At 43.1% G+C, this 25195-nt stretch overlaps 1 long non-coding RNA gene across 5 annotated transcripts; it reads left to right on the top strand.

Moving 5' to 3' along the window:
- The first annotated feature begins 98 nt into the window (after positions 1–98).
- LOC309643704 lies at positions 99–25195 on the top strand. Of its 5 annotated transcripts, none has more exons than XR_014254004.1 (4): positions 99–949; positions 7226–7498; positions 15844–16937; positions 19605–25195. It is a non-coding gene; the product is annotated as an uncharacterized lncRNA (long non-coding RNA). The 5 variants fall into 5 exon arrangements; XR_014254005.1 differs by having other exon boundaries at positions 15844–23184; positions 24765–25195; XR_014254007.1 differs by adding an exon at positions 5333–5387 and having other exon boundaries at positions 15844–25195.

Here is a 25195-nt window from a genome sequence, read left to right as displayed (position 1 = left end):
CAAGGGCGCGGGGAGAAGCGGACATTTTCTCCTTTTCAGCAATCTGCTCTTTCTTGTCCTTCGCCCCCGCTCTGCGTCCTCCCACTTCTCGCCCGTCGGGGTCCGGTAGGGCGGGGAGTGTAGATCTCCCCGGGGTGGGCTGGTGATAATAAGTCCCCTTCCCCTGCCGGGAGTGTGGGGGCGTGGGATAGGGGGTGATTGGGGGAGGACTCCACTGTGCCCTAAGGTTTGTGCTGCCCGGCCGCGGCCCGCAGGAGCCCCCCTACTGCCGCGGCGCCCCCCGCTCCCCGCCCCGCGAGGCGGGCGCAGCTGCGTCCCGCCTGTCCTCACCTCACCCCCATTCTGCCCCTTAGGTATTTCTCAATGACCGGCGCTCGGAGGACACTTCCGACCCGGGAGGGAGCGGGTAGCATTAGCTCCCGCTTTATCAGTTCCTTCCGGCCTGCTGGGAGCCCAGCCCTGCGCTCAGTTTGGCCGCGCCCGGGTGCTTTTATTATTGTTTAAATAAGCAGTCGTGTGTGCCAGCGTGTGCCAAGCGACTTTGCAGCCTGGCTGCCTCCCCCCAGACCCGCCGGCCGGAATGGAAACCCAAGCTCTCTCGTAATGAAGGGGATGATGCAAACTTAGAAACTGACCCGGCACCCGGGAATGGTGCCCCACCCCCACCCTTGGCGCGCGGCGTCCCAGTCCGGGCATGAATGGCTGGAGCCCGATTGCATAATCGGCGCGGTATATATAGCCGGCGGGCAGGCTGCTGACGCGCTCCTGCGTCTTGTTATCGTGAATACTTCATCGCCGATGGCGTTGGCTCCCGGGTCATTTTCCCTTTCAGCTGTAAGGCTGGGATTTTAAATAGCAGAGATGAAAGGCTCTTGTCCCTGCCTCCCTCCTCCCTTGAGTTCATGTATTATGAATGAAACCTCGCTGCTTCCTGAAATCCCTACTTCAGGTAGGAGAGAGGCTCAAAGTCAAGGGTCAAGGCAGCGGTCCACCGAACCTCGTGTGTGTGTGTGTGTGTGTGTGTGTGTGTGTGTGTGCGCGCGCGCGCGCGCGCTCGCATCCGGGAGGGAGAGAGAGCAAGAGGTGATTGACAGGACTGGGCAACCTTCTCGTTGAGAAAACGTAACCGCTTAGGGTTTGCCCCTGGAGTTTCAGTTTACAACTCTACAGCCTCAGTTTATGAGTAGATTATGCAAAGGGTCTTTTCGGCTGTGACTGCTCGCTCTCCCTCAGAAGGCCTCGCTTCTGTAGAAGTGCTGTTTCATTCGGAGGAGCTGGTTCCCTTTCCCCTCGGAGGCAGCAAACATCCCCGACTGTAAAAGCCCTGGGGACATTTGAGGTCTGGGAGAAAAGCAGTGCAACGGGTGTTTAGCCATTCTCTTGTTCTAGAACTCTTCTTAGAAGCTTCAGCTATGTCCAAAGATGAGGAAGTATAAAAACTTATTCTTTCCAACTGTATTTCACAAATATGGGGTCATTTTAGAGATGACAGTATGCAGAGGGGTTTTTTACCCCTTCTCTTAAACACGAAGTTTCAACTTATTTTCTCAAAATAAAATGACTGGTTTTTCATAAATGCATTTCTGGCACGTGAAAGGCAGTGGTCTGGTCATTATTTTTCAAACTGGAGGCCCATTCCTCCAACCTGCATTTAAAGTGCCAGGTGCTTTGTGAGGCTATGGGGATACAGTGGTCAATGAACCTCCTGCCCTCTAGGGTTTCAGTCAGGTGGGGCAACAGTCCCGTAAAGAAAGCATTAGGACAATGGCATAACTGCTCTAAAACATGGGGTAAGCAGGAGAAAAAGCAGAGGTCAGGGAAAGGAAGGCTGCCCAGAGGAAGGGGTGTTTGAGCCAGATCTTGAAGGAAGGTGAGAGGGCGTAGATAACTGACCCAAAGGCCCGAAGGTGTGACAGTGTGGGGAGCCAGGGTCACAGAGAGGCCGAGGAGAAGGGCAGGTCAGGGAGGCAGCAGAGACCATGCTAAAGGAGGTTAGACTCTCTTGAAGTCTTGGAACCTTTTGCATCAGGTTCACAGCTGAGCTTTGTCCAGTCCCAGCTCTTTGCAGGGGCCACTATAGTTAGGCAAATATAAGGTAAGTGGGCATCCATTGTTTGGGGGTTTGCAAACTGATAGCCCCTGGGTCAGATAAGGCCCCAGATAAATTTTGTTTTGCCTGCTTTTTTAAAGAAATCAAGCTAACAGTTTGAAATCAGAATATTTCACATAAAAATCAAGATTTTTAGCTCCTCCTGAAAAAACTCCAAAGATGTGGGGATGGTGAGTGCCAAATTCTTGCTTGGTAACAGTTGATTGCAACAGAGTGGTTGCTGCAGAGTCTGTCGGGCTTCTGGCTCCTGTAGGCATTTGAGTTTTTGACCTCAGACATAAAAGAATCCTTTATGACTGGATCACGGCCCCACTCTGAGACCCCAGGTAGGCAGAGCTTGGCACTAGGTACACAGCATTTTAAATGAGGAGCCTCTGGCCTCTTGGGAGGAAAGACACCAATCTTCAATCTCCTACCCCAAGACTCTCTATTATAAATTAGGCCAAACAAGGTGGTTTAGAATGGGCTCAGTCATAGCCCAGTGGCAGGGAAGCAACGAGGCCCCTAAAATAACAACGCTTATCCCCTGCTCAGGCTCTGTTTCTGGGGAACTCAACTTAAGATCTCTGCCAACAGGGCAGGTGAGGTTCAAGTGATCCACTGGAAAACTCCCCAAATGGGATCATGTTTGTACCCTAAATTTATGGAGCAGCTTATATAAGTTACATAACCATTTTAAGCAGGGAATGCTAGACTCAGACTTACATTATTAATAGATTACTCCAGGCATGGAGGATGGTTTGCAGGAAACAAAGCAAAGACTGGTTAGGGAGATATTTTCTTCTTCCACGACAGAAATAACAATGCATGATAAAGCACAGTGGCATTGGCCATGGAGAGGGAAAACCAATTCCAAAGACACAGATGGGATGGAAATGACTTGGCTTTATGATCTATTAGATATGGAGACTAATGGAGAGGTCTGGGATAACTTCCAAGTTTTTGACTTGGGAAATTGGATGGATCTTAGTGCCTTTGACATGATTAGGGTAACAGGAGGAGGGCTTGATCACCAATAGACAGTTGCTACCACTCAACTCTGAGACCTACAAAATAGGTCAGGGATTGAGGGATACAGGGAGGCCAGAACATAGGAAAGCAGAACCTAGAGATGGAGATGGAGGGACAGTTCCCTGAGGACATCAGTTGAGCAACTGGATTCAACCTTTCCTGAAGCTTGAGGATGATCTGGACTTTTTAGATCAAGTTGGGCTTCTGTCACTTATAGCCAAAAAAATTCTAACTACCAAAATAGAAAGCCATATTTAGGATAGTGAAAAAGATTGAGAGTAACTAAGGAATGGAACATAAGGGAGTTTTAGAATGTATGTTTGCTGTTTGCAATTTAACATAGGGACATCTGGGGTCAGTGCCAGGGAATTTCATAGAGATTCTGATTTAATAGAACAAATTTCTCCCAGGAAGTTAGTCAACATTTTATGAGTTGTACCAACCTCTCTTTTTGGCCTTAGCATCCTATTGTCACCACCTTATTTCACATCTCCAGCTCCCTTCTCACTCTTAATATCATGCCTCATTTTTACTACCTTTATTCCCCAGCCCCTTTCTTCTGTAAAGCTCATAACTGAGAAAGGATGCTTGATAATATAAGAGAATATGAACTTTTAGAATTGGAAGAAAATTAAAGATCATATGTTTGTGGCAACCAAACATTTTACCCAAGCTTTTTGGAATGGGTAAAAGGAAAAGAGGAAAACAAAACTCAGTAAGATATGGTCCCTGTATCAGTTAGCTTTTGCTGTATAACAGACCACCACAAGGGACTTCCCTGGTGGTCCAGTGATAAAGACTCTGTGCTTCAACTGCAGGGGGCTCAGGTCTGATCCTTGGTCAAGGAACTAAGATCCCACATGCTGTGTGGCCAAAAAACAAACAAACAAACAAAAGAAAACACAAAACTTTGTGGCTTAAAACAATAAACATTTTATTATCTCTCATGAGTGTCTGGTCTTTAGACCAGGTGACTGTTCTGGCCTCGGCCAGCTCAGCTGGGGCTGGATGATCTAGGATGGTCTCTTATGTATCTGGTGATTGGCAGGCTGACTGGTCTAGCCTGAGCTGGACTAGCTCATCTCTGCTCCATGTGATCTGTTATCTTCCAGGAGACCTGCCCAGATTAGATCACATGGCAGTGGTGGCGGGGTTCCCAGATCAGCAAGAGGGCAAACCCCAAAGTACATGCATTTTTCAAGCCTCTGCTTGCATCACATTTGTTTATACTATCTCATTAGCCAGAGAAGTCACACAGCCAACCCAGAGTCAAAAGTCAAGAAGCAGGGAATTAGACTCTCCTTCTTGACCAGAAGAGGAGCAGAGTCACATGGCAAGGGATGTACATCCAAGGATGAGAGGAATTTGTAACCATTTTTATAGTCTACTTCAAATTTCACAATTAGAGAAGGATATTTGTAATAATATACATTGATCACATATATAAGTGCCGTATATTTATTTATACAAATATATGATAAATATATTAGAAAATATACTCTAAGCATATATGTATATCATATATTTTAATATAAGTATTATATATTTATATATAGGTATACTATTTATGTATACGAGTACTATTGATAGAATTAACTTATGCCTTTACAGTCACTGATTTATGGCCAAAGTAACTAAAACTGCTTAATGTTTAATAGATTTGTTCATGCTATAAAACTCTTCTCAATAATTTAGTGAGTAAAGAAAGAGACCTTTCAAACTTATTATGCTTCCCCTTCTTTCTTAGCATGAAAATCCCGTCTCTGGTATGCCTTACTTCTTAAAATAGGTATATTCCTAAAGAGATCTAGGCAATTGAAATGTTTGTTAAAAAAACAAAGCACATATAAAAAACACTAGGAAAACTTAACTATTTAAGATTGCTATAGATTGAATAATTTGGAAAAGCAAATAATCATCCCTTAATTTGTTCATTATATTAACTCAGATTTTATATATCATTTTGGAATCAAAGCAAGGCTCACTTGTATGCTTTTTTGATGGTACCAGAGGTGGTGCTTTTGATGGGGGAAATGATGGTGGAGATGTTGAGAGGTAGTGGTGAAGGTAATAGCAGGGATGGGGTGGAAGTGATGGTGTGGTGATAGTGGTGGAGGTGATTATGGTGATTATGGAAATAATGGTGGTGGAAAGATCTGAAATAGAAACTTTCAGTTTGCTGCAAGAGTTTCCCTGTGGTCCTCTTACCAGATCCCAGATATACAGACAGCTGGGCAAAGGCATTGAAGAAAGGACCAGAAAAACAGTAAGTCAGAGAAGAGAAGCAGATAAAATGTAGGATGAGACGCCCTGTAGGCCAGGCAATTTCCCATGATGCCAGCAGGGACAACCAAGTACTCTTCTTCCAGGCCTCAGTCGGGTATCACTTGCTTTGCTCCAGGGAGGTTTCTCTCCCCTCCCCTTAGTTGGGCTAGGTGCTCCTCCCATGTGTACCATCTTCTTCTGTCCTAACGCTCTTTACACCTTTTGTAATTTTTTTTAAATGTATTGTTTTTTTGTTTTTTAAACAGAAACCACCAGGTATTTCGGAGGGAATTTATTTATTTATATTTTTTGGCTGTGTTGGGTCTTCGTTTCTGTGCGAGGGCTCCCTCCAGCTGCGGCAAGCGGGGACCACTCTTCATCGCGGTGCGCGAGCCTCTCACCATCGCGGCCTCTCCTGTTTCGGAGCACAGGCTCCAGACGCGCAGGCTCAGTAGCTGGGGCTCACGGGCCCAGTTGCTCCGCGGCATGTGGGATCTTCCCAGACCAGGGCTCGAACCCGTGTCGCCTGCATTGGCAGGCAGATTCTCAATCACTGCGCCACCAGGGAAGCCCTCACCTTTTGTAATTTGATATCTGCCTATCTATATTCCCTCCCAAGCTCACTGAGAGCAGAGACCACGTCTTTGTCTCTCTTACTGAATAGTCACTCTGACACATAGAGGGTACCCTGTAATACTTACTGAGTAAATGAATGACAAGTCACCAGGGTTTGCCTTCTCTCTTTCCCTCTAAAAGTGCATTTTGCTCCATGGCATCAGAGAAAGTGCCCTTCTGATGACTTCTTGTGTGTTGCTGGCCCAGCTTTCTGATTTCAGATACGGGCTGGGAAGGTCCCCAGTTGAACAGTAATATAAAATCATGGAGTACTAGAGTTCAAAGGACATTAAAGGACCACCTGTTTTAAGATGAGGAAACTGGGGACCAGATAAGCCAAGTGACTCCGTTAAGATGACACAGATAGTCAGGGTCACATCCAGAACCGTACCTCAGGAACTCAAAGTCCAAATTCCGTAACTAACGTGCCTTTGTTGGAATAATACCAGATGCACCGTTGGCGCTTATTTGTTTTTTTTTTTAAACAAACTTTGTTGTTTCTTTTTTATTTATTTATTTATTTATTTATATTTATGGCTGTGTTGGGTCTTCGTTTCTGTGCGAGGGCTTTCTCTAGTTGCGGCAAGCGGGGGCCACTCTTCATCGCGGTGCACAGGCCTCTCACTATCGCGGCCTCTCTTGTTGCGGAGCACAGGCTCCAGCCGCGCAGGCTCAGTAATTGTGGCTCACGGGCCCAGTTGCTCCGCGGCATGTGGGACCTTCCCAGACCAGGGCTCGAACCCGTGTCGCCTGCATTGGCAGGCAGATTCTCAACAACTGCGCCACCAGGGAAGCCCCGGCGCTTATTTCTAGTTACGGTGATAGGACGCACTGTTGCTTATCGATGTTGAAGCTCGTTCATGAAGGAGAAAACGAAGACTTGCTTTTGGCTTTCCAAAGACTACTCAGGCGGATATATATATATATTTAGGCCACACCGCGGGCCTTGTGGGATCTTAGTTCCCTGTCCAGGGATTGTACCCGGGCCGTGGCAGTGAAAGGTGAAAGCCTGGAATCCTAACCACTAGGCCATCAGGGAACTCCCAGGGAGCTATATGTTTTTTTCTTGCATTATGGCTCCCATTAAATTCTACTGCACACCGCTGTTCTAGGGCAATGATGGTAAGCCCTTTCTCTAGTTCTTGGTTTAGTGGTGGCTATGGTTTTTTCTTTTGACTGAGCATTGTTTTTTTCCTTGTTTTTCCTTACACTGAACTGTCACAGGGTGACCAATAAAATGCAAGGAGATGTCTGCTAGGGAAATACTGGAAAAAATTTGAATCCCTGAACAAAAGAGAGATATGGGGTGAGAGGGAGTGCTCCCCTCTCCCCCCGCCCCCCCGCTCCTGCCCTCAGAAGTTCTTGTGTGAGACCGTGATGTTCAACAATACCAGGAGAAGAATGCCAAGAAAATCAAAGGAGAGCTGACCGAGAATCCTGGAATTGCTGAGCTACTGAGTCGACCAGACTTGCAACCCACCTACCTCTGGACTTCAGGTTATGCGAAATAGTACATCTTTATTGTTTAAGCCCCTTTTTACCAGTGTCTTGTTACTTGCGGTCAAACTAAGTGATTCACACTGTATTCATTCGTTGTATGCACAGAACTCCCTGTTTTAAGGAAATCCCAGTGTTTCAACAGCAGGTGTCTGGTTGGTTTGCCACTTGCAGAAGAGGACTAACCAACAGAGTTAACTTCTAGACACATCTCTTTGAGATGTCATCTGCTAACATTTGTAGGCTAAGAAATTTTTGTTGCTATTCATGTAACAACCAAACATTGACAATCTAAAAAACATAAAAACCTCTAGCTTATAAGCACACAGGTCGTATGCTCGTAACATGTGGTTAAAACTCAATGGTTTTGTTCCATTGTTATTTGTGATTATAAGAGTAAGCCCTGGGACTGCCCTGTTGGTCCAGTGGTTGAGACTCCGCGCTTCCACTGTGTGTGTGGGACGGGGTGGGGTGTGGCATGGGTTTGATCCCTGGTCAGGGAACTAGGATCCCACATGCTGGGCAGCGTGTCCAGAAAAAAAAAAAAAAAAAAATTTAAAATGCAAAAAAGTATAGCAAGGAAAATAATATCCCACTAATCCCACCTCCCAGGTATAACCCCTGATAATATTCTGAATGTGTATCTTTATAGACTTTTCCTCTATGTATAGTGTATATTTTACTAAAATATAGTGTATATTTTAATAAAAATAAGATCATACTAAACATACTCTTTTGTAGACTCTTTAAAAAGACCTCAGTAATAATATGCATGTGTTCAGAATCCTAAATGTCTCATACATGTTTTCCAGAAAGCAGCTAGGAGTTGATATCATTCTCTTTAGTCTTAATGTATATATGTAAAAATAGTTGGCAAATAGTTGACAGCTGGCAAAATAGCTTCATATAAATTATTTTATTCTTCGAGCCCCTGCTGTAACCCATCTAAACTAGTACCTTAGCATTTATAACAAATATTGAACCTATTTGAACTAACCTTTTTTTACCAACTAAATCATAAATTCCTGGAGGGGATAGGGAAAGCAATGACCAAATTAACTAAGTTCTAAACACATATCTATATCTGTCAGGATGCATAGTGCATGCAAAGTACTCAGTACATGTTTATAGAATGAACAAAAATGCCTGTACTGTTTTTGTTTTGCGATTACAATAAATATTCTGTAGGCAAATTTACATCGCTGTTTGCATTGAAATTCTCATTTTACACCAGTTAAGATGACACAATGATTAACATCACAAAAGAAACAAACATTGGACTTCCCTGGTGACACAGTGGTTAAGAATCCGCCTGCCAATGCAGGGGACACGGGTTTGATCCCTGGTCTGGGAAGATCTCACATGCTGCAGAGCAAGTAAGCCTGGGCACCACAACTACTGAGCCCACACACCACAACTACTGAAGCCCGCACACTCTAGGGCCTGTGTGCTGCAACTACTGAGCTTGCGTGCTACAACCACTGAAGCCCACGCACAAAGAGCCCGTGCTCTGCAACAAGAGAAGCCCGCGCCCTGCAACAAAGAGTAGCCCCCACCTGCTCGCCGCAGCTAGAGAAAGCATGTGCACAGCAACAAAGACCCAATGCAGCAAAAATAATAATAAATAAAACAAAAATAATAATAATAATGAGTTGTGTTTAAAAGAGAAAAAAGAAACAAACATTACTTTATTATCACCAACATCATCATAAATCTTTTAATGGTCCAGACTTGAAGATTCTGCCTGAAGTCTGTCTTCTAGTTCTGGACTTGAATTTTAACCATTGATGTTTTACCCAACACCAGACAGCTTAGAGTTGAGCAGAAAAGCCATCAGATACCCCAGTATATCAAACCTGATATTTTTGGTTAGCAGATTTTTAAAAATTCAGGTTTAGTCATTTCTGACTAAATGTGTTCATTTTTATCTCAGTACTTGCTGTCCCATAGCTGTATAATCTCTACTTTCCTATTTCTTCTTCCTCATTTCCACTCCCTCCTAAACCTACCATAGCCTAGCTTTTGTCCTCACCACTTCACATAAGCTGCTCCGAGTTTAGGTCACTTTATCTGATTGCTAAATCTGACGATCTTCCTTCAATATTGATTTGTCACCTAACCCTGCTGACCACTTCCACCTTCTTGAAAATCCTCCTCTAGCAGCTTCCACAACCCCAACTTCTTGTTCCTCTTTACCTCTCTGTTTATTCATTTATTCAGTAAAAGATTTTACTGAGTACCTGTGTTAAGTGTTATTGTAAGAGTATGCAATAATGTTAATAATGCTGGCATCTACTGAGAGCATTCCAAGGGCCAGGCAATGTTTTTAAATTTTAAACACTTTACATATATGAACTCAATCTCACCAGAGCAGGGGCTAAAACCTTTTTCTAAACAATAAATATTTTCTTAAAGGTAAATAGTTTTGGCTCTGCAGGCCCTGTGATCTATGTCACAACCACTGATCTCAACCACTATGGCATGGCAGTGGCCACAGAAAATACATAAATGAATGGGTGTGGCTATGCTCCCATAAAATTTTGTTTACAAAACAGGTGGCTCAATTTGGCACAAGGGCTACAGTTTGCCAACCCCTGCTCTAAAACCTAATATAAGTTCTGCTGTGGCAGGAATTTTTTTTCTGTTTTGATGTATAATAGATAGGAAATATTTGGTGAATGAATACTCTCCTTCTAAGAGAGGAACTACATATTTTAATCTCCATTTTACAAATAAGGACACTGAAGCACTGAGGTTAAATAACTTGCCCAAAGTCACCAACTGGTATGTGACAAATCCAGGATCTGAACACACACAAGTCTGACGTCAGAGCCTGTGCTCTTAATCACCGGCTCCAGAGCCGTGGCATGGAGGAGAAGGTCGGCAGCTATTCCCACGGGAGAGCAGAGAAGTTATTTTAGCTGGACCTTGAAGAGTGAAGAAGAATTCACCAGGAAGAAGTGAAGAGGGAAGGGAGAGGCTTTGCATGCTAGGGTGTAGAAACTACAAGTACACAAAAATGCCTGATACAAAATGGCATTATGAGCAAACTGGCAGCCAAGGAAGAAATTTGCTTAGGGAATGCGTTCACTTTTCAGTAACTCACATGTCTGGACACAGGGTTTAAGGTGGAAAGTGGTGCAGATGTGGCTAAAGAAGTATGCTGAGGGCCCTTGTGTGAACGAATTTGGATTTTAACTTGGAGGCAGATGGGCTACAGAAGTGTTTTGAGCCTGGGAAAGAATGACCGTATTTGCATTTTAGATCCATTTTTTAAATTACATTTTATTTTAAAATTAGATGATACATGAATATTGTACAGCAAACAAAAGCTGAAAAGGTCTTCCTCTTGCCCATCTCCAGCCTTTCAGTTCCCTGTCCCAGAGGCACCCACAGAGTCCAGTTAGAAAGAAGACTTCCTCTGTAGTCGGAAGAATGGATTGGGTTGGGGTGAACTGGATGTTTTATTAATTAAGTTAATTTAATTAGTAAAGCTATTAGTAAATTGATTTAATTTTTCTCTTTAGGGTGGATGATAATGAAAAAAGGTTGAGGAAGACTGACCTACACTTTTTTTTTTTTTTTTTAAAGAGCTATTCTTTTTTTTTTAATTAATTAATTTTTTTTTTGGTTGTGTTGGGTCTTCGTTTCTATGCGAGGGCTTCCTCTAGTTGCAGCGAGCTGGGGCCACTCTTCATCGTGGTGCACGAGCCTCTCACCATCGTGGCCTCTCTTGTTGCGGAGCACAGGCTCCAGACGCGCAGGCTCAGCAGTTGTGGCTCATGGGCCCAGCCGCTCCGCGGCATGTGGGATCTTCCCAGACCAGGGCTGGAACCCATGTCCTCTGCACTGGCAGGCAGATTCTCAACCACTGCGCCACCAGGGAAGCCCTGACCTATGCTTTCATAAATAGTTCCTCTATTAAATCCTCTTCAAATGACTCAAGTTGTATGCATCTATTTCTGCCCATGTGCCAAACTGATAACGGATAGTGAGGCGAGGATGGAGAATGGTTATCCACATGGCACATGATCATAGAAAAAAGGCAATGTAACATCTTGGTAGTAAGCACTGCCTGCTGGGATTAGAATCCTGGCCCTGCTGTGTGACTTTAGGGGATAATAATGGTACCTATCTCCTAGAGGTTGTGAGGATCTCACTCTCTGTGTGTTAGCTATTGTTCAAAGAGTCAGATGATAAGAGCTTCAAAGGAAGGGGGGTGGGGTTTTGCCAGAGGGTGGAAGAATAAAGGTTTAGAAGTCGGATTGAGGAATATGGAGAGTGCCAACACCACTTCCCATGCCCATGGGCGTGGGAAAATGAGTAGTATCCTTTCTAGAATTCAACAAAGGAAGAAAGTTCCTTAGGGAATACATTCACTTTGCTGTTAAGTCAAGGAAGGAGCTAAAAGGTGAAAGGTGAAAAGTTTATTTACAATTGAATGGAGGTTCTGGGGCCTAGAGGAAAAGGCCTGAGAAAGGAGAGGGCACAAGGTGGAAAGAAAGCCCAGAGCAGGATGGCAGATTGGAGATTAGGGTAAGGGAGAAGAGACCCAGCTGGAGGCAGGGCCACTGCATATGATAAGTCTGGGCTGAGCAGGGCAGGGAGTGGACAACTATGGTCACATCTAACCAGCTGCCTATTTTTGTAAAGCCCACGATCTAAAAGTGGTTTCTACATTTTAAAAATTGCACTTACCAATAATGCATGAAACTGATATGAAATTCAATGTCAGTATTTATAAACAAAGTTTTATTGGATCACAGCCATGCCGATTCATTTACCTATTGTCTGTGGCTGCCTTCACACTTCAGTGGCAGAGTTGGGTAGTTGCAGCAAAGACTGAATGGCACACACAAGCTGAAAGTATTTACTATCTGGCCCTTTATAGAAAAACTTTGCCGGCCCCTGCTCTCGTAGGTCATTCATAGTCTACAATATGAATGGCAACCCTGGAGTTGTGCAACACAGGGCCCTGGCCCTAGGAGTACTCATTTTGGATGGTGGTAAAGGATGACAGTGAGGAAATGCATGGATGGGATTACATGGCCTCGAGGCTCTTTTTGGAATGTGGGCACAAAGTTGTTTTGTTAGAACAAAGCAAGAACAAAGTTGTTTTGCTAGAATCCAGGTTGTCCACCTGGATTCAGGCCACCAGCTCTTGGATGGTGAGGGGCTAGGTGTGGTAGACACAACTGGTTGCCCACACAATCTCCACAGAAGCCTGATTTTATCAAGGTGTTAATGTGCCCTTTTAAAAACAATCCTCTCAAATAAGAAAAGTGCTCAAAGAATGATAGGAACATGTCAAAAAACACAGAAGTCAGCTTATAAAGGGGCTCCTAAAGGCTAATCTGCAAGAATTTGAGCATCAAAATATGTAAAGAGGGCTGTTGATTTTAACTCATTGAATAGACTGGGAATCCATGAGTTCAGACTGAAAAATAGATGGAGGAAGAAGAAAAGTTCTTCTATAGGGTAAAAAGAAAAATAATAAACTATAGAATGCATGACAGAATTAGAAAATCACTATTTTGCAATCACCTTTTTATTCTTTCAGGTAAGAGCATCAGTGAATGCTAAAATTACCAGGTGAAAATTTGATGAGAAACATGACGTTGATATAGTCGCCAAGCATCTCCCCCACATTCTTATTAATTTAATTTCAAAGGGTAAAATAGTAACTTTGTAGTAGGGAAATCTGACCAATACCACCTTACCACCTTAACCAAGTGATCACAGTTAATATCAAGATTATGTGCCCCCTGATATGATGCCCCGAGAAGGACACCACATCACTTCTGTAGGATTCTGGTCACAAATATGTAACCAGAATCATGAAAAAACATCAGACAGACCCAAATAAGGGATGTTGTACAAGTAACTGGCCTGCGGTCTTCAAAAATGTCAATGACATGAAAGATAAAGAGAGTTTGAGGAACTTTCTAGTTTAAAGTAAACTAAAGCAACATGACAACAAAATGCAATGTGTGACTCTGGGTTGGTTCCTGGACTAGAAAATATATTTTTCTTTGTGATAAAGCACATGAGGGGGACAACTGGCAAAAGCTGTAGGTTAAATAATAGCATTGTATCAGTGTTAATATTCTGATTTTGATCATTGTATTATGGTTATGTGAGAGAAGACCCTTACTTTAAGGAAGTATATCCTGAAGTATGTAGGAGTAAATATGCATGAGACAGAGAAAATGATAAAGTAAATGTGGTGAATGTTAATATTTGGAAATATGGGGTGAAGGGTATACAGGAATCCTTTGTAGTATTTTTGCAAATTTTCTATCAGTTTGAAATTATTTCCAAACAAAAAGTTAAAAAAACAAAAACACATCATCTCCCCCAGGCACCCATGGGGTGAGATATTTGTATCCCCAGTCCTGGCCAATGAGTTGAAGTTTTTAGCCTAATGGGTAAGGCTTTTCAGAAAACAATTATTTTTCTGATAAAAAGGGGGAGGCTTGGCAAATGACTCTTGCCCTTTGCCCTTCCCCTTCTTTCTGCTTGGAACACAGGCTTAATGCCTGAGGTTGAGCAGCCATTTTAGGACCATGAGGACAAAAGGATCTGGAAGGAGCGTGAGTCTTGATGGCTTCATTAAGCCCTGCCTGGACTGCCTTCTAGATGAGAAAGTCAGGTTTCTATTACATGCAGCCAAATGCAATTCCAACTGAGCTAGAACATCTAAGGCTCACAGTGGTGTTTAAAGTTTAAAACAATCTTTTTCATAGGCAATTGCTTCTAACTGTCCCATAAATGTTGATGTTCGCTAAGTTTGGGTCCTCGGCCTTCTCTCTCTGTGTGGTCTCCTTGGGTTACCTCATCCACTCCTACTTACCATTTAAACTCTGATCACTCTCAAGTTACTATTTTCTAATTGCTAGGTATTTTCTCCTAAATTGCAGACCACATATCCAGCTCCCTACTGGAAACCTATGCCTATGGTCCACAGTCACTTCAATAGTTAGAAATCTGAATTCTGTTTTCAGACACACACACACACACACACACACACACACACACACACACACAAAGGATTCTCTTTCTCTATGCCTCTCTCTCTTTCTCTTCTTCCAACCACCATCCAAATACTTTCCCAAGTCAGAAACTTAGGAGTCATCCTCTCCTCCTCCTATTTTCTCACCCCTGACATGCAATTAGTCATCAGGTCTTGATGACTCTATTTCCTAAATAGTTTCTGAATCCATTTCCTCCTCTTCATTCTCATTATCTGGATAGACGCCTCATCATCTCTCACTGGTATTTTTTCATTAATCTTCTAAACAATCTCAGTGCCTCTATCCTTTGCTCCCCTAACATACTGCTGTCTGTTATCTTTCTAAAATGTAAATATGATCACTGTGTTTTCCTATTTAAAAAATTCCTGTCAATTAACTGCTTATGGTAATAGCTTCCCCCCCTCCCCAATTCCTAGTACAATATGACAATGCTCACAGATTAACTTTCCTCTCTTGGCTGTCCTTCAGCGCCACATCTCAGAAGGACTGTTGACTGCCCTGGCTGAAAGAAAGAGGCAACTTTTCCTCGGTTCCAATAAACCAGTGGTCTTCCCTTGCTCCAATGCTCGATTACTCGCAGTAAGTTGTACTTCGCTTTATTCCATGTCAGATGACCTACATCGTTCTTTTATCTCTAGCAAAAATAGATTTTATATATTGATTGAAATGAGATGTTGGAGCCACATGTGCGATGGTGAGAGTTGAGCATTGCCTGAATCCAATGAATGTCATTCATATAGATGATATTTTAATCTGTCTATGATGGCCCAGGTAGGTGAGCTCTAGGGATGTGTATAACGCAACCTGGCTCCGCACTGTGGGTCTCCTGTTGCGTTGACTGTTTTTGAGTTAAGCAAGCCTCTGGTCCTGGGACCGATTCCTCCATTTCCTGAAGCCAGCTTCTGGGACTTGGGTGGGACGTGAGGGTCAGTAACAGAGCTGGAAACGAGGTTACTCAGCTTTGGAGGGGCCAGCCATGAGCCTTGTCCTTTAATAACCTTTCCTGCTCTGTTCCTAGAAAAGTGCTTTTTTTTTTTCAAAATCCAGATCAAATGGACCCATTTAAGCCTTCCCTCACCCAGGCAGATTTAGACATTCCTCTTAGGAGCTCCCATGGTACTCACCACTCTATAATGCGATTATGTATTTGCATGTTCATTTCCCTGCTTCTGGTTTCCAGCATCTGAACACAAATCTTATTCCTTTTAGTATGTCCCCCAATGAGTGTATGTTCCCTAAGTAAAGCCTGATGTGTGGGAAATAATCAAAAAGTGTGTGTTGACTGATTAAATGAATGGATGTTTCTTCTAGGTTCCAAGCGGAGCATAAAGGAGAGAGCTGGGACCTGGGTACCACTGCCAGTTAGTTCTTCCACTAACTAGCTTTGTGATGACGATCTCCCAACAGATCCTTCCCCTCATCAATGAAGTGGAGACAATAACACCCATCTTGGAAGAGTTGTTTTGAAAATTAAAAGGGTGACTGATTATTCATTCAGTTGTAGGGATGTACTAAATTCCTTTCATGAACCAGGTGCTGTGTTAGGCACCAGAGGTATAATATAGTCTTTTCCTCATAAAGGTTTGCAATCTAGTGAGAAAGACGGATAATTAAACAAAAATCTACAATAAAATACAGTGAGACTTATAATAGGGGAAGAACAAGATACAAGGGGAAAATAGAACAGGGATTATAATCTAGTCTAGGCATTAGGAAAGACCTCTCCAAACGGTGTAAAACATTGGTAAAGTACTATACTCATGTCAGGTAGGATATTATTGCTATAGATGAGATTGCCTTTGAATTCATAGGAGGCAGGCATCACATTGTGAAGTAAGGCTTCCTGGAAAATGTGGAACTTTGAGCTGGACCCGACTTCCTCTGATGTTGCTGACCAATCTTTATCAGAAGGTCATGCCCTTTGAATCCTATTTCCAGGATCAAGGATGGATTTGCCTTTATCAGTCCACACTCCAACTTGCCTTGTGGCTCTGAGAACCAAGCCCTCCTGTTAAAGAAGAATATAAACCACAGAGATGGGGAATGCTATAGGAACATTAGAGGGGCCAGTGATGTTTGTAGGCCAGGCAGCGATGTAGCACTCTTGACCTCTGCCTGCAAATGCATCCAGAATTCGACTGCCTCAGACCACATCCTCTGTAACCGTGTGGTCCAGGTCACCATCATCCGTCACTGGGATGACTGTAAAAGATTCCAACATGGTCTTCCTGTTTTTACCCTTGCCCTCCTACAATCTGCCTCCACACATATTCCAGCTCTAAAGTCTTTTGTTCCTTCCTTTGGGCACATTAACTTGAAGAAGACCAGCTGTTTGCAAGGAAAGGCGGGCTTGGATGAAAGAATGTGGAAGGAATCATGCTCACCTGCAGGATGAAGAAATGCAGGTAAGTGGTGTCTGCCTACTTCACAGTGGGAACCTGTGGTAGGTAAATAAACAAGACCAAATAAGCCTTCTGATGTTGCGTTTGTATTAAAGCGTTTTTAGATAAGCCCCTGCTCCTTTACCCTTTCCCAGACTCCCCTCCTCCACATTTCCCACACATTCCCTGAGTTGCTTCCTGGCTGCAAACATCCCATCTCTCTGCCCCCTCATCTCCTTCTTTTCCTGACTCACCCTTCACAGTCTTTCCCAGCAATGCCTGAATATCCCCTTGTCTATCAAAGCCAGCTCCAAACAGTCATCATAAGGTCCCAGACTCAAGGAGGGAGCAGGGGAGCCGTCACCCCATGGTCAGCTCCTGACGGTGCCGAATAAAAACGCTAGACGCTCAGTGTGGGTTTGCAGTGAGGACAGTTGACCTGACCCAGGGATTCAGACGGGACCACATCTTCCAAGGATGATCTGCTTCAGATCTTGGCGTTTTTTTCAAATGCCAGCAAGGTAAGGAATGAAGATGCCATCCATTCCAACACCTTTATTTTTCTTCCCCCAATTTCTATTCTGAATTTTTAAAAACTTAAAGTTGAAAGAAAGAGCAATGCAATTGCTAGATTCTTCACCTAGGTTAACAGTTGTTAACATTTGCTTTCTTTTTCTATCCTTCTCTTTTTTCTTTTCATGCTTGAGATGATCTATTCCTTATCTCTCTCTCTCTCTCTCTCTCTCATCTATCTATCATCCAATGTTGGGGAGGAAAAATTTTTCCTCTACTCTTCTTGGTGCTTTGGCTGGTCTAATAATCAAATTAACATAAGAAAGATTAACTGGAGGAAAACAAATTTAATTACATACATATGGGGCCCCCGTAAGAATCTGAGACCCAAGGGCAAGGGGGACCGTGAGGCTTATATGCCCTCCTGAGCTAAGGAATGGGGCTTCAAAGGTGAGGGTAAGTCACAAGACAATAAGAAGAGCAGATGCTTGGTAATGAGGCGGCTGCCCTGCCAAACAGATAGGTCATTCAGATGAAAGTTATCTCTGGTAATAGCGCTCTCTCAGAGCCAGGCCCCCTATCTCAATTCTTTTAGGTAGTTAAGGGGTAGGTAAAAAGTTCTTCCTGAGTCTTTTGGGCTTCCTTTGGGCACATTAACTTGAAGCTCAAGTTAACTGAGCTTCAAGTTAACTCAAAATAATTCACATGCCGAAGTGGTACATTTTGGGGAGGCCTGCTCTGAACCCCTTCACTAGCTACACACACATACATGGTGAACCTTTTGAAATTAAATTGCAGACAACTTGATACTTCACCCCAAATACTTCATCATGCATTTCCTAAGGGAAAAGACATTTTCCTATACAACTCAATCTCAATATCACATCCACAAAATCTAACGTTAGTGAAATAGTATTATCTGAAATACAGTCCGAAGTTTTCCAATTGTTCCAGGAATGTCTTTTAAAGTCCTCGCCACTCCACCCCCCCAATCCAATCAAGGATCAAGTGTTGCATTGTTTTGCATTCGGTTGTCATGTCTCTTTGGTTTTCTTTCATTTAGTACAGTCGCCTCACCTGTTGTTCTTGTTTGTCTTTCACAACATTGACATTTTGAAAGAGTCCAGACCAGTTGTCCTGTTGAATGGCTCCAACCTGGACTTGCCAGATTGTTTCCTTGTGATCAGGCACTCTGGATAAATATTTTTTGGCAAGAATATAACATGGGACATTTTGGGGATTTCCCATTGCAAGTCATCAGGTGGTATGCATCAATTTACCCATTATTGGTGATGCTAATTTTGACTGCTTGGTTCAGATGGTGTCCATCAGATTTCTCTATTGTAAAGGTACTTTTTACCCTTTGTCATTAATGAGGAATAAAAGAGAGGTAATACTTTGAGAGCAGGAAATATCCTGTTCCCCCAAAATCTTTTACCCAATGGTTTAGCAACTATTGGTGATTTTGCTCAAAGCATTTATTATTACATCAGTGGTTGCAAAATGGTAATTTTCTGATTACATCCTTCCTTCTATATCATTTATTTGTTGAAAAACAGCATCCCATCCCACCTTTTAAAAAAGTTTAACTCTGAATTCTAGATTCCTTTTTTTGTTTTGTTCAATGTTATAGTCCTCTATTATCACTGTTTTTTAATGTTCATATTTGGTCAATAGAGCCATCACCTTTAATATTTGATTATTTATATTGACTTCTAAGATTATTATTCCAGGGCAAACAGTTGTTTTCTGGAGGTTTTTTTTTTTTTGGAGTAAGTTTTGGGATTAGATTTTGGACCAGAAATTTGAAGGTCTAACTAGGATTATATGTTCTGAGATGTGTAGCCATTTGAAGAATTTCTAGTTGGCTTAAAGCACATGTGCTCACGAAATATGAATCAGAAAAAAAAAGAAACTAATTTATTTAGAAGGAGAAGATGAAGTTATAGAGGTATCTCCAGAAACCACCATTTTCATTACACCTCGAAGTTATCTGACATTAGAGAATATTTTCTTTTAATCTAAAACCTTCCAGGGCAATGCCAGGCTTATGAGAGGCAATATGCGTCATCAAAACAGGGCTTTGTAGCTATACATAACTGGTTCAAATCCCAGGTCTTTCCCAGCTGTGTGACTATGGACAAATTACTTCACCTTTCTCACCTCTTGTTTCCTAAGGTAGGTAATGAGACTACATGTATCCCGTGCTTTTGGAAAGTTTGCTTTATGCCCCTTCGCTTTTACGAAAGACCTGCGTTAGTACCTGTTTTCTATAACCGCAAGACATCCGAAGAGGATTTTCACTTTTCCAAAAAAAGGCGGAAAGTGAAAAAAGGCGTTCAGCATTGGTTTTGCATGAGCCGTCATAGAGGCAGCGCATCCCAAGCAGCAACAGTGAAACCACCAAGCTCCTTCCCTGGGAACTACACTCAGCATCTCAACATCCAGCTGCCATAGTTTTTAACTGTGTCTGTGAGCACCTGTATTTTATCTCAATTTATTTTGTGCATCCATTAGCAAGACGTGTCGTAAGGTAATTGCTTCTTTGCTTTACGCCGTTTCGTCATATGAAAAGTTTCATAGGAACACTCTCCTTTCGGATAGTGGGGGAAACCTGTACTGTTAACCATGCTCTAAAGGTTTTGTCATGATTAAAAATAATGTAGCTTTAGTGCTTGTCAAGTAATAGGAACTCAGGGCAAGTCATTCCTTTCAAAAGAGAAGTAGAGAAGGGAACTAAGTTGGGTTGCATGAATGGCTAAAAGCCTGTGTTGTAATAGCTAAACAAATGTAAATCAGTTGGCTGCGCCGAAGTGGAGATGCTCTAAAACCATTTCCTCTGCTCACGGAAGCCTGTAGCAAATGCATCTCACATACTGGAATATACGCTCCATGGAGCAGGGATTTCCATCTGTTTTATTCACTGTTTTGTCCCCAGTATCTAAAACACAGTAGGTGGCTCATTAGATATCTTTTGAATGAAGGAATAAATGAATGACTGAATCAATATAGCTTACCAGATAAAATAGACACCCACTTCTTATGTAACTCATAAGGGTCAGCCTCTACCCTCCTCCCCCTTTTCTAGAGTTGGATTCCTATGACATAAAGTGGTGTTGTCAGCTTGCTGCTGCCACAGTTATGCTGTCTAACTAATTATCCTGAAGCTCAGTTGCTTAAAACAACAATCCTTTATTCTCATGCTCATAGGTCTACAGGTTGGCCTGACTAAGTAAGCAAGGCTGGCTGTTGGCTCTGGGATCCAAGCACCAGGTTGGATTCAACTATGTTTCATGTGTCTCTCATCCTCCTTGGACCAGTGGCTACCTGGGGCATGTGATCTGTTCCCTGTATCTCCTTCTGGGGCCCAAGATGTAGAGTATGAGTGTTCGTGTGGGCATGGTCTCTCTAAGCTGAGTTGACTTTTAGGTTTTCCCATCATTCTGACAATTTCAGCAGGTGATTTTTGGATCTACTAGATGCAGACATATATACACGCTTCACATTCCCCTTTTCAAGGTAAGCATGAATTCTCAGAGGCAGTTTGAGCTCCTAGGATTAAGAAAGGAGCCATGCACCTCTGAATGGATGCTTTCTTACCTTCTGAACTTTCTGGAAGGGATTTGACTAAATTCTTAGCCGAGAGCTCTTGTTCTCAGTTTTGAGGTGGGTAAGAGCAGGGAGCAGTTTAACAAATCATGGCAGGATGAAGAAGAAACAATGTGATTACAACAATCCCTGACAGTGCTCCTGCAGCTGCCCCCATCCCAACCCCGGCTTCCTCACGCCACCCGCATCCATGTCTTACAAAAGATGGCTTTACAGGGAAAACCGTCAAAGAGGAGATCCTGCAACCCATCTCTACATCCCCAACCTACCATCTTTCACACATCCCCACCCACCTCAGCTTTCTTTTCTTTGGCTCAATTCCCCTTTCTGTAAAGTTTTCAAGTCTTTTTGAGTATTTTTCTTTTGTTCTTGGAAGGAATCTTAGGGGAGTATTTAGTGCATCTTCCACACGTTACAGATGAGGAAACTGAGGTCCAGAGAAGGCAGATATCACACTAAGCCTAGAATCCCAGCCTCCCATTTCCCTTAGCAATCTTCCTTTGTGTGGTATTGCTTCTCCTCTGCTTGAACTGAACAAAAAGAAGACCTTAGAAGAGCTCTGCTCTGTACAAAGTGGGATACAAATGCTAGGTATCAGTGTTGTGATGAGCTGCAGGAAATGGCTTTTACTTCCTTTTCAAATTCATCTTGACTAAAAGAGAAGGGCATCTGTAGGTCATGTAATCACCCCCTTCCTTTTTTTCTGGTGGCAATAATCCAAGCAGAAACGCATTTCTTTTGGCACATACTTTACCCTTGTTAAAAGGCAGGGGGCCTTCTCTCCCACTTTGGAGCTGTGCTCCTGTAGCTCCAAACAAAGCGGACTGTCTTCCTTCCCCGTAAGCATGAGGCCACCTGGTGAGCGGGCACTTGGCTTGGGCTTGGGGAAGAAAGCAACCACCCAGGGAACCCCCCTTGTCTACAGCTGTGCTTGAAATGCCATCAACAATGATAATAACTGGGACTTCGCTGGTGGCACAGTGGTTAAGGCTCCACACTCCCAAAGCAGGGGGCCAGGGTTTGATCCCCGGTCAGGGAACTAGATCCCATGTGCATGCCGCAACTATGAGTTCATATGCCACAACTAAGGAGCCCGAGTGCTGCAACTAAGGAGCCAGCGAGCCACAACTAAGACCTGGTGCAACCAAAAAACAAAAAAAAAACCCAAATGATAATAACTAATATTTATTGAGTACTTACTGCGTGCCAGGTACTATTCTAAGAATGTCATGTGTATTAATTCATTTAGCTACAAACCATCCCATGAGATATGGTTCTATTAATATTAAACCCTTTTAGGGACAGGGGCAACTAGGTGTAGAAAGGTTAAGTAACTTGCATAAGGTCCCTCACTGGTAATTAGGGGTAGAAGCACGATCTGAACCCAGTTCTCTGTTTTGCGGCTTAACTTTACCTACTGCGCATTTCAGCTTAGTTGTTCAAGATGACCAGCTTTGGCTTTTTTCAGAGGCTTACAGGAGTGGCTATGGCAGACGCAAGCTCTCTGATGTTTCGAGCTACAAATATGTGAACCGAAGTCCAGTCGATTTGCATTTCTGGGTTTAGGAGCAGATATTATTTACGAACTAACTGACCGACTAACAGGGAGGCCCCAATGGAAGCAGGATGAAAGCAGAACCAGGCTTTGCATGCAGTTACCGCGGGGCCTAACTCTTCTTTCAGAAAATATCTCTCTGGAAGGGAGGCCTCAAACTGTGGCTCCCCATCGTGCCGTTGAAAAGGCAGCAGACAACCCTCCTTTTCTAGGCACCTCCCCAAATAACTCTCAACAGGATATGGCTCGTTATATTAGTTCTGTAATTTTATTTTCCAAGTGATGCTTATCTTTGAAGCTTGGCTGGGGAAGCTATAGCTAAGATTAAATGGGGTTCAATGTTTTATGACAACACTTCCTTAGATTTACACATGACTTTAAAAAAATGTGTATGTTTTCACCTCTTAAAACCTGTGACATCATCTTCCATCCTGCCATTCATTTTCTACATTTGATGTAAGTACTGAGCACCTCTTATTGTCAAGCCCTTCACTGGAGCTGGGAAAGACACACTGAGCAGTAACCAACCAGCCTCTGATCTCAAGGAACTCATAGCCTAATGGGGAGGCGGATGTGAATCCAAGGATCTCATAAGTAAGTGTACAATGCAGCCGTGAGATGGGCTAAGGAGGCCAGGGTCTGGTGCTAGGAGAATGTGCATTGGAGCAACTTGGTATAGTTCTGGGAGGTCAGGGAAGGAATGCTTAAGCCAAGAGAGGGGGACCAGCATGTGCAAATGCCCTGGACTATGTCTAGAGTCAAGGACTCGGTCAGTGAGGCTGAGCAGAGCCAGGGAGGTGAGGGCAGTGGCAGAGGCCACTGGAGAGGTAACAAGTGCCAGATCACATGGCGTTTACAAAATGTAGTACCCAGGCTCCACCCACAAAGATTCTGATTCAGCTGGAGGAGGGGCTAGGTACAGGTTTTTCTTTCTTTTTTTCTTTTTAGGTTCCTTCAGGTAAAGCAGCCAGGGTTGACAATCATTAGCCTAGGGTTATTTGAGCCTTAATCTAAGGGCCATGGGAAACTACTAAATTGTTGACAGCAGGGGATGACATGATTCAGATATACATCTTAAGCCCCTAGGATACCTGTACATACATACACCCAGTGAAGAAAAAAGGAAGCCTTAGAAATATATATTTAAATAGCTTTCAACTTTACAAAAAGACTTTTTTTTAAGATGAAAAAACAGAGACAACAATAGATGTGTATTTTTTTCCTAAAGCTACTTAGGTATTTGTTAGAATCTCTGGCTTTAGAAATTTGAATTCAAATAGAGTGATGCAAATTTCCAAGTCTTTGAAAGTTTTTCCATCAGAAAACTCTCATCCTAAATCATGGAAGCTCCTTCCTTTAAAGTGAAAACCTTATACTCACCTAGGCTCTCTATATTTTTAAAGAATGTTTCCATAAAAGAACCACAGGTCACAGAAATTATTCTGATTTGAATACTTTTGCTGCAGTAGGGAATTTGTGATATTAGAATTTGTGTGATACCTTTCCAAATACCTTGCCTTCCAAATAAATCAGTTTGCTGATATTGAAAGTGTTTCCATAATAATATTTCATCTGATTCTTATGTTGTGTGGAAATTGAGGAACAAAGACATTAAAGTCTCTTTCAAGGTCAGACAGAAGTGAATAGCCCAGCCAGAACTAAGCCTGAGTTTCTGACTTCTATCTTCATGGCCGTTTTTTTCCCTCCTGCAAAAACTGGGAAATGTGATCTCATAAATCAGGACTTTTCAGAAGATTCCGGTCATGTGATTATAATAATTGTAACATACTGTTCCCTTTTGTAGCTCCAGACATTAACTCAATTAAGCCTCATAACTCCACTTCAAGAGGAGAATTATTTCCATTTCACCTTTGTTCACCCAGGTTCTCTGTCTTCCCCATTAGATAGTCAGGTCCATGAGGGCAGGTCCCATGTCTGTCTTATTCACCAATGTACCCTCTCTGCCAAATACCTAGCATATAAGTAGGCAGTCAATAAAAATGTGTTAGCTTGGAAATTCTTTGAGGACAAGAGCTACAATTGTTCTCTTTAATTTGTCTCATACTCCCATATGTGGCGTCTGGGACTGAGTAAATTCTTAACTAACTAGTTAGCCTGCTGAATTAACCCAAACTTTGAAAAGATTAGGTTGTCACCATCTCTTCTATTTTTAGGGTGATCAACCATCCTCATTTGCTCAGGACCATCCTACTTTTAGCACTGAAAAGTCCTGCATTCAAGGAAGCCTTCCAATCCCAACAAAACCAGGACACCTGGTCACCCTAATTAGACACAGAACATAAGATTTTTCACCTGTAAGAAAGTACCTTTTGGGCTTCCCTGGTGGCACAGTGGTTGAGAATCTGCCTGCCAATTCAGGGGACACGGGTTCGAGCCCTGGTCTGGGAAGATCCCACATGCCGCGGAGCAACTAGGCCCGTGAGCCACAATTACTGAGCCTGCGCGTCTGGAGCCCGTGCTCCGCAACAAGAGAGGCCGCGATAGTGAGAGGCGCGCGCACCGCGATGAAGAGTGACCCCAGCTGGCCGCAACTGGAGAAAGCCCTCGCACAGAAACGAAGACCCAACACAGCCATAAATAAATA

This window comes from Balaenoptera physalus (genome assembly GCF_965194825.1).
Source record: "Balaenoptera physalus genome assembly, chromosome: 15".
Taxonomy (NCBI): domain Eukaryota; kingdom Metazoa; phylum Chordata; class Mammalia; order Artiodactyla; family Balaenopteridae; genus Balaenoptera; species Balaenoptera physalus.
Note: the sequence above shows the minus strand (reverse complement) of the source record. Positions and strands in the feature narration are given on the sequence as shown.